The sequence below is a fragment of the Peromyscus maniculatus genome, chromosome 8 (assembly GCF_049852395.1).
Source record: "Peromyscus maniculatus bairdii isolate BWxNUB_F1_BW_parent chromosome 8, HU_Pman_BW_mat_3.1, whole genome shotgun sequence".
Lineage (NCBI taxonomy): Eukaryota > Metazoa > Chordata > Mammalia > Rodentia > Cricetidae > Peromyscus > Peromyscus maniculatus.
This window is the reverse complement of record NC_134859.1, coordinates 45,920,263-45,935,076: the sequence shown is the minus strand read 5'-3', so window position 1 is coordinate 45,935,076 and position 14,814 is coordinate 45,920,263. Positions and strand designations below refer to the sequence as shown.

Here is a 14,814-nt window from a genome sequence, read left to right as displayed (position 1 = left end):
GTGAGTTCCAGGACAGTCGGGGCTACACAGAGAAACCCTGTCTCGAAAAACAAAATAAAACAAAAAAGTAGTGTCCTCTGCCTTCCTCTTGAGCTCTGATTCATCCTAGGCCCTGTTGTGAGTGCTATCTGCTTATCTGCTTTGAGGTCTGGCTTCTAGTTCTGGCCTTCTGAGAACCTCCCTCAGGGAAGGCGGGGCCCTGCTTGCCTCCTTGTGGTAGGCTCTCCTCTCATCTCCGGCCTGTCAGCCTGTCTCTGTGTGAAGCTCATAGCTTTCCTTACCAAGGAGTGCTTCACGTTGCTTTGTTGGGTGCTTAAGAGTGAGCCCACAGGCCTGCACTTGGGGTTGATAAGTCTCGGGGTCCTGGTGAGTTGTGGGCGACCCAGGGGGCCGTAGATTCTACTTGTTCAGAGTGTTCAGTCACCTGGGCTGCCTACCGAAGGTTCTGGACTCAACATTTTAATTGAAATACAACGTACACACGGAAAAGCACACAAATCCGAAGTATGCGTAAGTGAATCCTCACGAACACATTTGCAGCTAAATAAATCAACCCTGCCAGGCGCCTGGCCTTCTTCCGGTCCTTGCTTCACAACAATATTTTCCACATGCTGGTGGAAAGACTTAAGTACCACTAAGGTCGTGGCTCTGAGCAGGTTAGGCGGGGTTCAGTGCTGGCGGACTCAAGGAAGGAGTGTGGATTGAGGGTTAGGAGGGTTAGGATAGTATGTATGCCCTGGGGAATTGCTGAGGTGGGCGGGGGGGACGTGCAGGGTTCTGATTTAGGGCTGCATAAATTTGCTTGGGTTTGTGTGATAGCAGGAGCTATTTAGAGGAGGCCTTAGGGGCACATGTGGGCGGGGCGGACAGGATCGGAGGCGGGGCCTAGGGCTTCGCAAGGGCGGAGCCAATGGGTACGGGGCGGAGCCTCGGAGCTCGGAGGGGAGGGGCCTGCGCGCGCGCGCTCGCCGCCGGCGCGCCCCCTCTCGGCCGCCATGTTGGCTGGCGTGTGGGTGTCAAACGCTGCACGGGCTCGGGTGGCTCCCGCCTCTCCAGCGTTGCCGGCGGCTGCAGCCTTGCACTCGCGCGGGCCGGGAACGGAGGTGAGCCGAGACTCGCGGGGCCTGGGGGAGGGGGTAGCTCGGGAGCCGGGGTGGGGCGGGGCGCGGACCTCCCTTCTCTCCAGTGCGTGGACGCCCCTAGAGCACCGGCTTCCCGGTCGCCGGCCGGGGCGTGCACCGTGCGGCCAGCCGGACCCCACCCGACTGGACTGCTCCACCAGGCTCCGCCCCACCTGAGCCCGCTCTGGGCTGGGAGGACGTCAGCCTCTCTCCCGGCTTGGCCGCCTGTCCTTGCCTCACACCTCAGCTCCGGAGCCTTCAGTTTGGGGCAACCCCGCCCCTCCCCAGAGTGTGATCGTCCCCCGGCTCTCCCCTCGCCCAGGACCGGCCTCCTTCAGGGGGTCGAGGGAGGGCTCCCCTTATCCACGTCCTCCTCGCCCCCGGGGACTGGGTTCCCCTCCCCGGCCCCCACTCCACAGCACAGCGGGGACGGGGGCGGCGGAGCCAGGCTCCAGCTGCCTTTTGTTCCGCGTGGGATGGCAGAGACCCGGCGGCCCTGTTGGGCGAGTCCGGGTGGGCGAACCGCGCGTGGGGCCGGCCTCTTCCGGGAGACCCTCGTTCTCCTGTGTGCCGGCTCCCTCGGAGCGCGAGCCGAGCGCGTTGGGAGAGGCAGGCCATTCCTAGAGGAGTCCCGGCCAACAGGTTTTTGTTTGCAACCTGAAGTTGGCCCAGTGGCTTTGCAGGGGGGCCCGGCTGCCGGAGCTCCCTAGAAACCCCAGCACGGAAGGTGTAAGTCCGTTCCTCCGTCTCGGCCCTCAGTCTCTCCCGGCGGCCTCTTCACTTTAGTACTGCCTTGGGGGCGCATTTGAAGTCTGTTTCCGAAAGGATAGGGTTTAACCCTTCCTATGATTTTTGACAAGGGGAACTGAGGCCCAAAGGTGCGTTAGTTTGCCCAAGGTCATCCAGGGATAGGGTGTCAGTGTCACAGATGGAAGTCCCATCTCCAGGACGCTCCACAGCACTTAAGAATTTCTTTAAAGATAACGATGAGAATTCCTCCCAATTGCTTGCCTGTTATTTTTAACATTCACACAATAGGCAGGGAAAGGTGAGGAAGACGTGTGAATTCTTGTGCACACTCGAGAAAATACCCTGTGAAGTGATTAAGTAAGGTGAATGTCTATGATCGACGTCCCCGTTATTATGTAATGTAATGAAGACTTAGCAGGAACTTTGTGGTCTTGTAACTCGGGATAGTGACAGCAGTGGATTCTGGATCCACAAGGCAGTGATAGGCTTTGCGTTGGCAATTAAGCTTTCCATTTTTATTTCCTTGGAAATGAAGCTCTCATCTGTATTTAAATGAGCATGGGAGGGAACGCAGTTTGCTTCTGAAGGGTGTTTGTGACTAATGATTGTCGGGGAAGCACCTGTAGGTCTCATCTTTTATTTGTTTGTTTGCTTTTGTTATATTTTGTGACGGGGTCTCCCTAGATAGTCCAGTCTGGCCTTGAACCCACAGAGACCCACCTGCCTCTGTCTCCTGGGTGGAGGGATCAAAGGTGTGCGCCACCACACCCAGGCTGCTTTTACGTCTTTAAAGTTTTGTTTCCCTAGCTTTAAAATTAGGCTAATTATCTCTAACTGTCTGACTGGACTCTTGTTTTGTAAACATGAGTTGCAAAGTACTATACCACATGGGCTGCTGGATCAGGAGCAACTTTGAGTCATTTTGTGGGGTATTTGGATTTCTGAACCCTGAGGTGGAAGGATTGAGGGGGGGGGCGTCTTTTGAGATCTCTCTTCTCTGAAGGGTATGTGGTGCCAAACGTCTGAGTTACAAAGAAATGTGAAACTTAAACAAAAAAATTGTGTGTGTGTGTGTGTGTGTGTGCACACCTGTTTAGTGTAGGTGCCCCCTGAGTGCAGAAGAGGCTGTCGGATCCCCTGGAGCTGGAGTTACATTTGGTTGTGAGCTGTATCTCTGGTTCTTTGAAAACAAAACAAAACAAGACAAAACTGTATGTGCTCTTAACCGTTGAGCATTCTTTTCAGCCCATATATTTGAAAGTTTGAAATGACTATAGCTGGCATGGTGTTTAGAGTCTTAAATGGCCCATCCTTTGTAGAAACCCTGTTGAAATATGGCCACCTCTTATGTAATCTTTCATCATGAGTGGATTTCCCAAGAGTGGAGATTCTGATAAGAGTCCTGTGAAAGTAGTTGAAAAGTTTTGGAGACTCTGATTTATTTGAATGGCTTGTTTTTCTGGAAATTAAAGGAACTTTGTGGTAACTTTCAGTTCCTTGTGGACTAAAGCACGAAAAGAATGAATTTCATTCAACTGCACACTGGTGGTGGTAGAGCTTCCTGTCTTGTTGATAGAGTGTGATCGACTTGCATGAGCCCCAGCTGACCCTGAGTGCCGAATTCGGAGGATTCTTCCCTCCCCAAGGGTCTCACTGTGTAATCCAGGTTGGCCTGGAATTTAATTCTCCTGCTTCACCCTTCTCCAGTGATGGGCTACCATGCTTGGTCCTTGGTCTGCTGGTCTTTGAACTGAAGTGTATTTGGGTTTAAGCAAACTTCTCTGTCAAGCCTTGGCCAGCTACCAATGTCTGGGCCCTTCTTCTCCCTCTACTCTCCCAGCCTCCCCACCACACACAGTCTGTGAGAGTACTCTGGGCATTTTGAGACTGTGATATCTTTGAGGCTAGTAGTCACCCTGTCTTTCTTTACTTTTCCAAGGCCCAGTTCAGACTGTGACATAGAATAGTGTTCATTCAGTAAAGGTCTCTCATAAGTAGCCCTTCGGCCAGGACGAAGTTTTTATGATTCTGAACCGCAGGCTCCACTGTTGAGCCTTGCTCTGCGTAAACCGCTGCTGTTGGCCCAGCTGTATCATGAAATGACTGTCCAGCTGATTTCTCTCTTCTTTGTTTTTCCCTGCAGTGTTGGGAATTGAACTTGAGGCCTTACACATGCTAGACAAAGTACTGTGCCACCGAGTTATATTCCCAGCCCTCCAGCTGATTGAAAACTGATAAACTTGCTGATAAGTCAGTCAGTGGATTTGTAGCTTTGGCAGGCCTGGAATGCAATATGTAGTCCGGGTTGGCTTGGTGCTGGGATTAAAGACATTTGCCACCATGACCAGCTTTCTTAGTTTAAAAAGAGAGATTTATTTCATTGTTTATTATGTTATTACTTGTGTGTGTTTCTATGTGCATGTGGGTGCAGTGCTCTCAGAGGCTAGAGAGAGTGGGGGATACTCTGTGTGGGATACTCTGGAGCTGGAGTAAGGGGCAGCCGTGAGCTTCTGGACATGGACACTAGGATCTGGTCTTGGATCCCCCGAAAGAGCAACATGTGCTCTTAATTTAGCCATATCCTCAACCCCAAAATTTTCTTTTCTTTTTTCTTTTTTTTTTGGGGAGCGGGGACTTAGTCTCTATGTAGCCCTCGTGCTGGCCCTTAACTCACAGATCTATGTGGCTCTGCCTCCCAAGTACGGAGATTAAAGGTATGTGCCACCATGCCTGGCCTAGAATTTTCTGTCTTAGTTTGTTTATAGTGCCTAGAAATAGAAACTTAGAAAAGCAAGTTTAGAGAAACAAATGTCTGCAGTTAAGTGTGTATCCAGCCACTTTATCTAAAGGTATGTTTGACCATACCTGTTTTCAGTCTGATGACTGAGGAAGCTCGGGTCCTAAAGTCTTGAATAACCACTTTCATCAGAGCCGAGGACTGGGATTAACACCTCTGTGTCAGTGGAAACCCTGAGATCTACTAGGTTAAGCTGCAGGACTCAGGTAGTTGGAATTCACACTGGTTTGTGAGTCTCAGTCCTGGGTTCCATTTACTCTAGCTATTCTAGTAAAACATCCTGTAGAGGAGGTTACCTTCCTGATTCCTTGAAAGGCTGAGAATTGTGAATGAGTTAAAGTTCCTGGCTTTCTTTTTCCAAACCTTAGAGTCTGTGGAAGTACTGTGATTTAAATGTCAGTATTTGATGGGCTACTTTATATGATAGATGTATTATTAAGTTTGATTTAAAAAAAAAAAAAAGCATGCTTTTTTTGAGCCAGGTCTCTACTTCCCTAGAGTGCATTGGATTCTTCTGGTGACTCTCCCAGCACTGTTGGGTATTAGATTGGGCTTTGTTCCTGGGTTTGGAAAGGCCTTTTCCTGATTCCTCTTCTTGTGGCTCTTAGTCGGCAGTGTGCATTTAAGGGTGTTCTAAAGAGAGAACAGGTAACTCAAGCTCTCTCTCTCTCTCTGTTCAAAGCAGTGTAAGGAGCTGGTCCTTAGGGACTCTAGCTTTTGGTCATGTAACTCAGCTGACAAATGGAATTGGGAGAAACAAGCTCTTCCTGAGGGATGGCTGGCCATCTAGGGCTAATGCATGATGTGAATTTAAAAGCATTTATAATTAATCACTTCTGAATGCAGGCTGCATCCTTCTCTGCTCTCACCCTTCTTTGGTAATGTCATTGTCACATTGCTCTCATAGTGGCTGAGAGAACCTGATGGCATAGTTTGGCTGCCACAGCCTGGTGGCAGACTGCTTTGAGGTTGGCCATGGGGTCTAGTGGACCTTCTGGCTGGTTGGGATAGGGCCTGTCTGTTATTGAGCTTTGATTTGCTCTACCCCTAAAGTGAGACCAACAAGGAATACTTCATGGAAAAGATAGATGCTCATCAGCTCTCTCATTTGCTGTGCATCAGGATTCCCTAGAGGGTTGGTTTCAGCTGGTTGCCAGACTCCACCCCAGAGTTTCCAATTCAGTAGATAAAGCTTGACAACACGTGTGTGTGTGTGTGTGTGTGTGTGTGTGTGTGTGTGTGTGTGTGTGTTTTCTTTTGATAGGGTCCTGTGTAGCCTAGGGTGGCTTGAATTTGCTATGTAGTTAAGGATGACTTTGAAATTAGTCTGGAGTTACAGGTGGTTGTGAGCTACCAGACATGGGTACTGGGATCCAAACTTACATCCTTTGGGTGAGCATCAAGTGGTGCCCTTAACTGCTAAAGCATCTCTGCAGCCTATGTCTTGTCTGTCTGTCTGTCATCTATCATCTATCTGTTTGTGTGCACATACCATTGTGTGTGTGTGTGTGTGTGTGTGTGTGTGTGTGTGTGTGTGTGTCAGAGGACAACTTGGGAGTCAGTTCTCTTCTACCATGTGGGTTCCAGGGCTACACCTCAGGTTGTCAGGCTTGGTGGCAAGTGTCTTTACCTCCTGAGTCATCTCGTTAGCTCAGAGAATGTACATTTTTAACCAGTTTCTATATGTTACTGATGCTGGCAGTTTGGAGACTAGTCTTTGGAATCCTGGCCTGAGGACTCAGAGAGAAGGCGTGTGAGGTGTCTAGCACCAGCTGGCGGTGCAGAGGAAACTCAGAATGTTTCTAAATATTGCTCTGAAGATGGCGGTGTGGTATTTGGAAAGGAATTTGGGTTCACTGAGCACTGTTCTTTGTTTTTTTCTGATTATGATTTGGACTATGGTCACAGGCGTTTTTCTTATGTGAGTTAGTTGGATCATTTTCTTTAAAACGACAGTTATGTGAGATGGTGGCTAAGTCCCCAGATCCTGTTGGAAAAGCAGGTTCACCGTCCCTACATGGCTGGCATGGTGCTGTTTAGGCCTTTTAGGAATGCACCTTGGAGAGGTTGTGGTTGGTCTTTGTGGGCAGAAGCCCTCAGGGTCATTAGCCATCAGTCCCGGTGTTAATGAAAGAAGGTCACTTCTCAATTCAGATTGACTTAATATCCTTGGTGTTTAGAGTTTGAGGGAAAAAAAAATCATTTTTCCTCCTATCACCATTTCTCTTGCATTTTGGAAAAAAAAAAAAAAACAACTATGACTCAGAAGGGTTTGGCAACCTGTACCAGGCCTCTCAGTGAGTGGTATTTTGTTGTGTGTGTGGAATGTGTGTTGTCTATGGTGTGTGTGTGTGTGTGGGGGGTGACTGTGGTATGTGTGGTGGTGTGGTGTGGTACATGCATGTGATATACTCCTGGGAGTGCATGTAGAGGCCAGAGCAGGACTTTTCTAGTGTCTCTTGCTCTACACCTTGTCTTGAGAAAGAATCTTTGAACTGAACTCACAGCTTATCATTTTGGCTGGGCTGGCTGGTCAGGGAATTCTTGGGGTCTGCCTGTCTTCTCCCACCCGTGCTGGGGTTCCAGGCATGTGCTGCTGTGCTCAGCTTTTGACATGGCTCCTGGGATTCCAGTTCTCATCCTGGAGTAGAGCTTGTGTTCCTACCCACTGAGCCACCCCTCCAGCGACTATCTTACGGCCACTTGAGTCAAACTGAGAGCCATATTGTTTGCTCTTCCTCATCCTGAGGTGTGCTGTGTGTTTCTGTGGCCTGGCTGTCCCCTCATAGCAGTCCTAAGAGTGGCTTTTCACGGATTAAGTGCTCTCAGTCTGGGAGAGGGAACTTGGCAATGTGCTTGAATTCAGTCTGACGCTAGTTTGATTTTGAAATTTTATGAAGTCATTTCTATGACAATAGCTCACCTCATCACACCACTCAGGAAAAAAAACAAAACAAAACAAAACTATACTACCTCTGAGTAACAACCAGGCGGTGCAGAGGTATGAGTATTTGAAAGTTTGTGACAGTAGGCAGGATATTTGAGGTCTGGGGTCAGATTGATGAGTGTAAATGATATGTTTTTTGCTGACACACTTCGTCTGACCAGGAGGACAAAGTTAACATATGTGAGAAAGTTAGAAGCCAGCAGTGTGTGAACTGTGGTTTTTATTTTTGTCAGGAGGCTAAGACTATCGAATAAGGGGCTGGAGAGATGGCTCAGTGGTTAAGAGCACTGACTTCTCTTCAAGAGGACCTGGGTTCAATTCCCAGCATCCACATGGCAGCTCACAACTGTTTGTAACTCCTCTTCCAGGGGATCCAACATCCTCACATATATTTTCATACATGCAGGCAAAACATCAATTAACATAAAATAAAAATAAATTGTTATTTTTAAAGATTTTTATTTATTTATTATGTATACAGTATCCTACCTGCATATACACCTGCAGACCAGAAGAGGACAACAGATCTCATTATAGATGGTTATGAACCACCATGTGGTTGCTGGGAATTGAACTCAGGACCGCTGGAAGAGCAGCCAGTGCTTTTTAAATCTCTGAGCCATTTCTCCAGCCCCCAAATAAATTAATTAAAAAAAAGAATATAGAATAAAAAAAATCTAGAAGTGTCAGAGAGAAGGTAGGGTTGAGCTGGACCTTGAAGGACAAGGAACGTTATGAAGTAAATAGGAAGGCATTTCCCATGGGGGCAGCAGGGTTGGATTCCTGAGGTGAGGTTGAGTGTGGTGCCCTGTGTATGCATCTTGGTTGTGTGCTCTGTTACATCTGTGTTGCTGTGGAAGGAGGGCGCTTTGTGGCTAAAGAGTTTGGATTTGATGTCCCAGGAGATCTTATTCCTGGTACACCTACAAGTCATGAAGTCTGGGAAGCTTTTTTTCTCTCTCTTTAAAAAATGTATCTGATGGGGCTTCTTCGCAGACCAATCATGGAGGGACCATTGATTTTTAGAAGTGCTCGGACAGTTCTAATTGTGTGGATAGAGAGCTGAGCTCTGTCTGTGTTCAGGGCATCCTCTGGGAGTATCAGGGCCTGGGAGATTCCAGGAAGTGGGAGCTAGAGAGAAGAGGAAGCCTGTGTGTTAAAGGAGGTGTGAGTAGTGAGCCCTGAGCTCTCTTAGTCCCTGGGAATGGGCTGCAGAGAGGTGGTGGGGCAGATGGAGAAAGGACGATGGTCTCTACCTCAGAGAAGTGGGTAGTTTAGCAAAGGGTAAAGAAAGTAAGTGCCAGAGGAGGGAGAGGGTGTGATCTGTTGTGTAATCCTTACCACCCAGCCCCAGGCAAGGAGCAGGTAGAGCAGGTTCTTATCTCCCCATCAAGGGTTCTTTCTCATACTCCAGATTTTTTTTTTTAACCATTTCAGCAGGCAATATTTGCAAAATTTGTTATTTTATATGATGGGTGTTTTGCCTGCTTCCATATTTATGTACCTTGTGCCTGCCTGGTGTCACTGGAGGCCAGAAGAGGTCGTCAGATCCCTGGAGCTGTAGCTTGAAGTTGTTAGCTGTCATGTGAGTGGTGGCATTGAACCTGGGTCTCCTGGAAGAGCAGCCAGTTCTCTTAATTACTGAGCCACCTCTCCAGGCCCAGTATTTGCAAAACATAAACTGCAATTCTTTTAATCCACCCCACCCCCACCCCTGCTTTTTTTTTTTTTTTTGAGATAAAGTCTTACTATATATAGCTTAGATTTGGCCTAAAACTTGTGAGCCTGTGATCCTCTTGCTTCAGTCTTGAAAGTGCAGGGTTTAGAGATGTGTGCTATCATTCTCAGCAAAATCACATATATTTTTAAAATTTATGTGCATTGGTGTTTTTGCCTGCATGTGTGTCTGTATGAGGGTGTTAGGTACCCTTAGAACTGGAGTTACAGACAGATGTGAGCTGCTGTGTGGGTGCTGGGAATTGAACCCAGGTCCTCTGGAAGAGGAGCCAGTGCTCTTAACCTCTGAGCCATCTCTCCAGCTTCCAAATCATCTATTTTTAAAAGTAAGTTTGTTCAAGACAGTTGTGCTAAAGAGTTCATAACTTTGACATTTAAAGTTACTAGTCAAAAATAACAAGTTTTTACTTAATGTATTTAGTGAATGTCATATCACTTATGATGTTTTGGACAAAAAGATAGTTCAGTTTATGCCCCTATTTGCTGCTTATCACACCCAGGTGCTATGTTTCCTGGTCTGGGATACACGACCGAGGGACTCACGTTGAAGTCCCTGCCTCCATATCTTTGGATCTAACTGTTGGCTCCTGACAGGGAGAAGGACTGTTGACTCTGGGTATATCAGCAGGTGGAGGAGTCAGAGTGGTGGGGTCAGTGCTGGGGTCCGAGGGTCAGAGCAGGCGTCGGAGGGAGCCATCTGGAAGTTGAATCTTGAAAGTCTGGAGTTATGCGGGGAGAGGTGGGGAGCAGAGCCTGAGGTGCTGTGCTGTGCAGAGGCTGGTGACCTGGTGTCCAGATGGGGAGAAGGGAAGAGGAAGGCCTAGGCAGGCCTGGCAAAAACTGCATGAGATTGGACTGGTATGGTTTTCAGTCTGTGGGTGTGGTGAGTGGGCAGTGCTGGAGGCCCTCCACCCCATTCCTTACCGAACAGCCCTCTCTGCTGAAAGCAGCGGAGCTTACTTGACATGGGTTGCTGTGTTGTTAAGATCAGCCAGAGTGCCGTCTTTTTACAGGTGCTGGGGAGCCAAGTGGCAACAGGGCCTAAGGACCTGACAGTGGCACTCTGTTCAGTGGCAGCGAGAAGGGTGGGGCAGAAAGAGTTCCTGTCCCACCCTGTTTTCCAGGCCAGTTTCCCACGGCCAAAATGGTAGTTTTATCATAGGCTGGTGCTGACATGACATGAATGGTCCTTTGGGACTAGAATGCCTGCTGGAGAATTTTATGGCCATGTGGTGAAGATAAGGAACTTTCTGGTCAGCTTGAGACAAGTGTCAGAGAGATACGATCCCTGATTGGGTACGGGGTATCAGGGAGATGAGATGATCCTGGCTTGCAGTTCTTGGTATGGACAAAAGGAAAGCTGTCGGGGAGGATTGAACCACAGGACGATCTGGCTTGACTCTATGTATGGTGTTTTTTTTTTTTTTTTGGGTGCTACCTGAGTTTGTTGGCTGTCTTGAGTGTTGATGGCCCTGATGTGAACTGGGCAGCCAAGGAGGAGAACCCACTTCCTTCCCTTTACTGGCTTTTTAGACCTTCCATATTTCTCTGCTCATGGCCTGATCTCAGCCAGCTGTGATTGTTCTGACCATCTCACAGCATCAGTGTGACATTGCCTCACCTGCCTCCCACCTCCACTTTAAAGGACTCTTGTGCTTCTATTTGACCCACTGGGTGACTCAGTGTCTTTCCCTATCTAGGGGAGAATGCTGCCTCTTTGCCCTGTAATCTGGCATGTGTTCTTGGACTAGGCTGTGGATGTCTTTGGGAGGCCATTCATTGTCCACTGTACTTGCCAACAACAAAATCAGATCCTGTGCAGCTTTCCACACTTGCAGCCTCATGGACAAATCAGAACACTTAGCAGTTGGAGGCTGCACTGTTGCTTGGCAACAGTGGGTCAGAGCCAGTGTGGGCGCCATCTCTAGATGGGGCTTGTGAGAGCCAGTTCTCTACAGGCCCCAGCTCTCCCCTGGTGCCCACTCCTTTTCTTTCTTGCTTGTTCTCCCACTCTGGGAACACAAGGACTTACCAGGTCCAGTTAGGACAGTGTTCTGGTCGGGGTGGTCCAGCTGCCACCACCTCCTTGTTTCAGCTCTTCTCTTCACCTCCCACACGTTACCTCATTTCCTGTCCCTAGACGCTTGTCCCAAAGTCTCTCCTTGTGTTTCTACCTGGCACCCACTGCTCCACATCCTCCTGACCCAAGGCCCTGTGTTCTGTACTATCTCTGATGCTATTTCTGGGGGTATTGTTTGTGCTGTGACTCTTTGTTTCCCATCCCCTCCTTTTTTGGCATCCAGTCGTAGCCTGTAGTATATTCTGGTGCCTTCCTCCGGGTATCATGCTTAGAGTTCATGAAAAGCGAGTCCTTATAAGGTACTTTTGGAGCCATTTCCATCAGAAGTCAGAATTACACAACAAGCCTGTGGTCAGGCGTCTTGATGCCAAGCACCCTCCTAGATCCTGGGAATGCCACAGGAATCTAGTAGACTGCCCTCCATGTAAGACCAGTTCTAAAAGAGGAAGGAAGATAGCCAAGAGAAGGGGCAATGACAGTATCAGGGTGCTACTGCATGTGGGGGTGGGGTCTGCTTCCTGCAGCCCCGAGGCTGGAGGTCCCATCTGTTTACATTGTTTTTGAAGGGTTGGTTCTGGAGCTCTTGTTAAAGGCATTTCCGGCAAAGATCCCCTTGTGTCCAGACATTGCCTGGACCTAGCTGATAACTGAAATTTCAACAGGCCTCTAGAGGGTTTAAGCTAGCCACTTTCTTGTACTCCTCTTTGGCAATCTGAATTGGGACTCTGATTTTCTTTTGAAGGGTCTTCTGTAGAGGGACATGCGTTTAGTAATTCTGAACTCTTGGTTCAGGGTGGGGACATTTGGCAAGAGCCCTTGGCATTTGACAGCTAAGGGCACTTGATGCTTTTATCTATATTAGAGTATAATCCAGAAACTTGGTTATAAATTTGGTTTCATTATGGAGGATTCAACAAATGAAAACAGCATAATTTAGTGAAACTCATTAATCAGCTTCAACATTTTATTTTTAAATCTGCCCCCCCCCCCAAGACAGGGTTTCTCTGTGAAACAATCTTGGCTGTCCTGGAACTCACTTTGTAGACCAGGCTGGCCTCGAACTCACTGAGACCTGCCTGCCTCTGCCTCCCGAGTGCTAGGATTAAAGGCTTGTGCCACCAATGCCAGGCTTCTGATTCTTGCTTATTTATTAATTTATTTTTTTTCCTCTATGTAGTTCTGGCTGTTAGAACTCAATATGTACATCAGATTGGCCTCAATTTCATAGAGATTTACCTTTCTTGGTGTCTATAGTCCTGAGATTAAAGGCATATGCTCATGGCCAGTTCTATTTATTTATTTATTATTATTATTATTTTAGATGTTTATTTTATTATTTTGTATGTATGGGTATTTTGCTTGCATATATATCTGTGCATAACATGTGTGCAGTGCCCCTGGAAGCCAGACGAGGTGTCAGATCTTGGACTCCAGTCCCAGATGGTTGTGAGCTGACTGAACCAGGGTCCTCTGGAAGAAAAGCTAGTGTTCTTAGTCACTAAGCCATCACTCTAGCCACTTTTTCTTTCTTTTTTTTAAATTTAATTTTGAGACAGGATCTTACTGTGGTAGCTCCTCTGGCTGGCCTGGAACTCACGGAAATTCATTGGTGTGCCTCTGCCTCTGGTTTGGCAAACACCTTTAACCCCAGCACTCAGGAAGCAGAGGTAGACAGATTTCTGAGAGTTTCGGGCTAACTTGGTGTACATAGTGAGTCCTAGATCTACAGAGCCTAGGACAGCCAGGGCTCTGTAGAGAGATCCTATCTCAAAATAATCATAAAGAAATAAAACAAAAATTTAAAAAGTTATATGCCACCATGCCTAGTTCATGCTGGATTTTTTGTTTTTTTGAGACAGGGTTTCATTGTGTAGCCCTGGCATTGCTGGTGCTTACAAAACTTAGACCAGAGTTGGTTGACCTCAAACTCAGGGATCCTTGTTGTGATGAAAGGCATGTGCCACCACACCGGGCTCTAATGTAGATTTTTATATGCTTCATGTTCAAAGCTGACCTTTTCCAGTTGTGAAATAATGATTATCTCTATACAAAAATAATTGATTTGGGTTGAATTTTATTATCACTTCTATTAAGGCAAAACATTAGTAAGAATATTGCTGTTTTAATTTTGTTACTGCAAAGTATTTGTAAAATTTACCTTTTGTAACCATGTTTGACTGGGGATAGAGGCTTGCACCATCCTGCCTAATCACTGAGCTTTTTTCTAACTTTGGTTTGCCTGATTCAGACATTCCCTGTGCCTAGCATCTTACATCATGTGGCCTTTTGGTTGGCCTCTTTCCAGTTTTCTTCATGTTGTAGCATGGATCAGCACTTTATTCCTTATTATTATTAACTTCTGTATGGGTAGATCTGACAACTTGTTTACCTTCCTGTTGATAGTCACTTGAGGTTTTAATTTTGGTTATTGTAAATAGTTGCTATTTTAATTTAACTACATGTTTCTTCATTTGAAATGTGTTGATAGGATACACGGATCAAGACTAAGGTGTCACATATGAAAGGGTGGGGAGTGGTTTGTTGCTGTTTGTTTCAACAAACACATTTTGGAGGAACTTATGTCTGAAGTGCAGTGTGCATAAACATGCATGACCATGCATGGGGCTCAGGCTTCCTTGGGCTGTCCTCTGTAGATGAGGACTACTGAAGATGCTGCTCCTCTGCCGTAGCTGTGGGGTTAGGATGCGGAAAGGACCTTCTCAGCACTGGGGTGGAGAACATGCTATGCAATCTGAGACTTTGCTTTGCTCTTGAGTTTCCATGAGATCCTGTGAAAGAAAGATTTGCATTCCTGGGTACTAAGGCAGTGCTGTTATTCATATATCCCACAAGGTTTTAGGCTTGTGTTTTTCTGGTCTGTATACTGGGTCCTAGAGATAGGTCAGATCTGTCCTTGTTAACTCAGTGTGGGCTGCGTGGTGTGATGGGATGGTCTGCATGCTGGGCACTTGTTTCTCACAGGAGGTATTGGGCAGCAATGTGCTGATGGTAGGCGCCCTTCTCAAGGGCTGCTTCTGAGCACTGTCTCTGGGGACCCAGCTCCATTCATAAAGTTGGGGAGCACACCAGACTATGTGTCTATTTTTGGAGAGTTCAAAGGATCATTTATCTCAGGTCCCAGGATAAGGAAAGTCACCTGTGAATCTAACTGGGTTTTCACTTGTCCATACTGTGAATCCACTTGACTTGAGGCTTCTAGGAAGCTCAGTTTGGAGTCAGCTGTTTGTCCTTTGGCCTTCACTTCGATTTCTAACCTTGCTTTTTGGTAAAGTCTGTCTTTCCCCTCCGTTTTTGTTAGCCTGTTTCTTCCTTTGCTTGTTTCTTCTGTTCTTAGTATTCTTTTACCTTGTGGTTAGTGCTT

At 47.2% G+C, this 14,814-nt stretch overlaps 1 protein-coding gene across 7 annotated transcripts in view; it reads left to right on the top strand.

Annotated features, from left to right (window-relative positions):
* The first annotated feature begins 961 nt into the window (after positions 1-961).
* Epn2 (epsin 2) overlaps positions 962-14,814 on the top strand; it is a 68,565-nt gene continuing 54,712 nt past the window's right edge. For 2 of the 7 annotated variants that reach the window (XM_015992432.3, XM_006973575.4), the window contains exon 1: positions 975-1,103. The gene's annotated coding sequence lies outside the window, so the exon portion shown is untranslated. The other 5 variants (XM_006973574.4, XM_076542523.1, XM_076542522.1 and 2 more) reach the window with 5 other exon arrangements.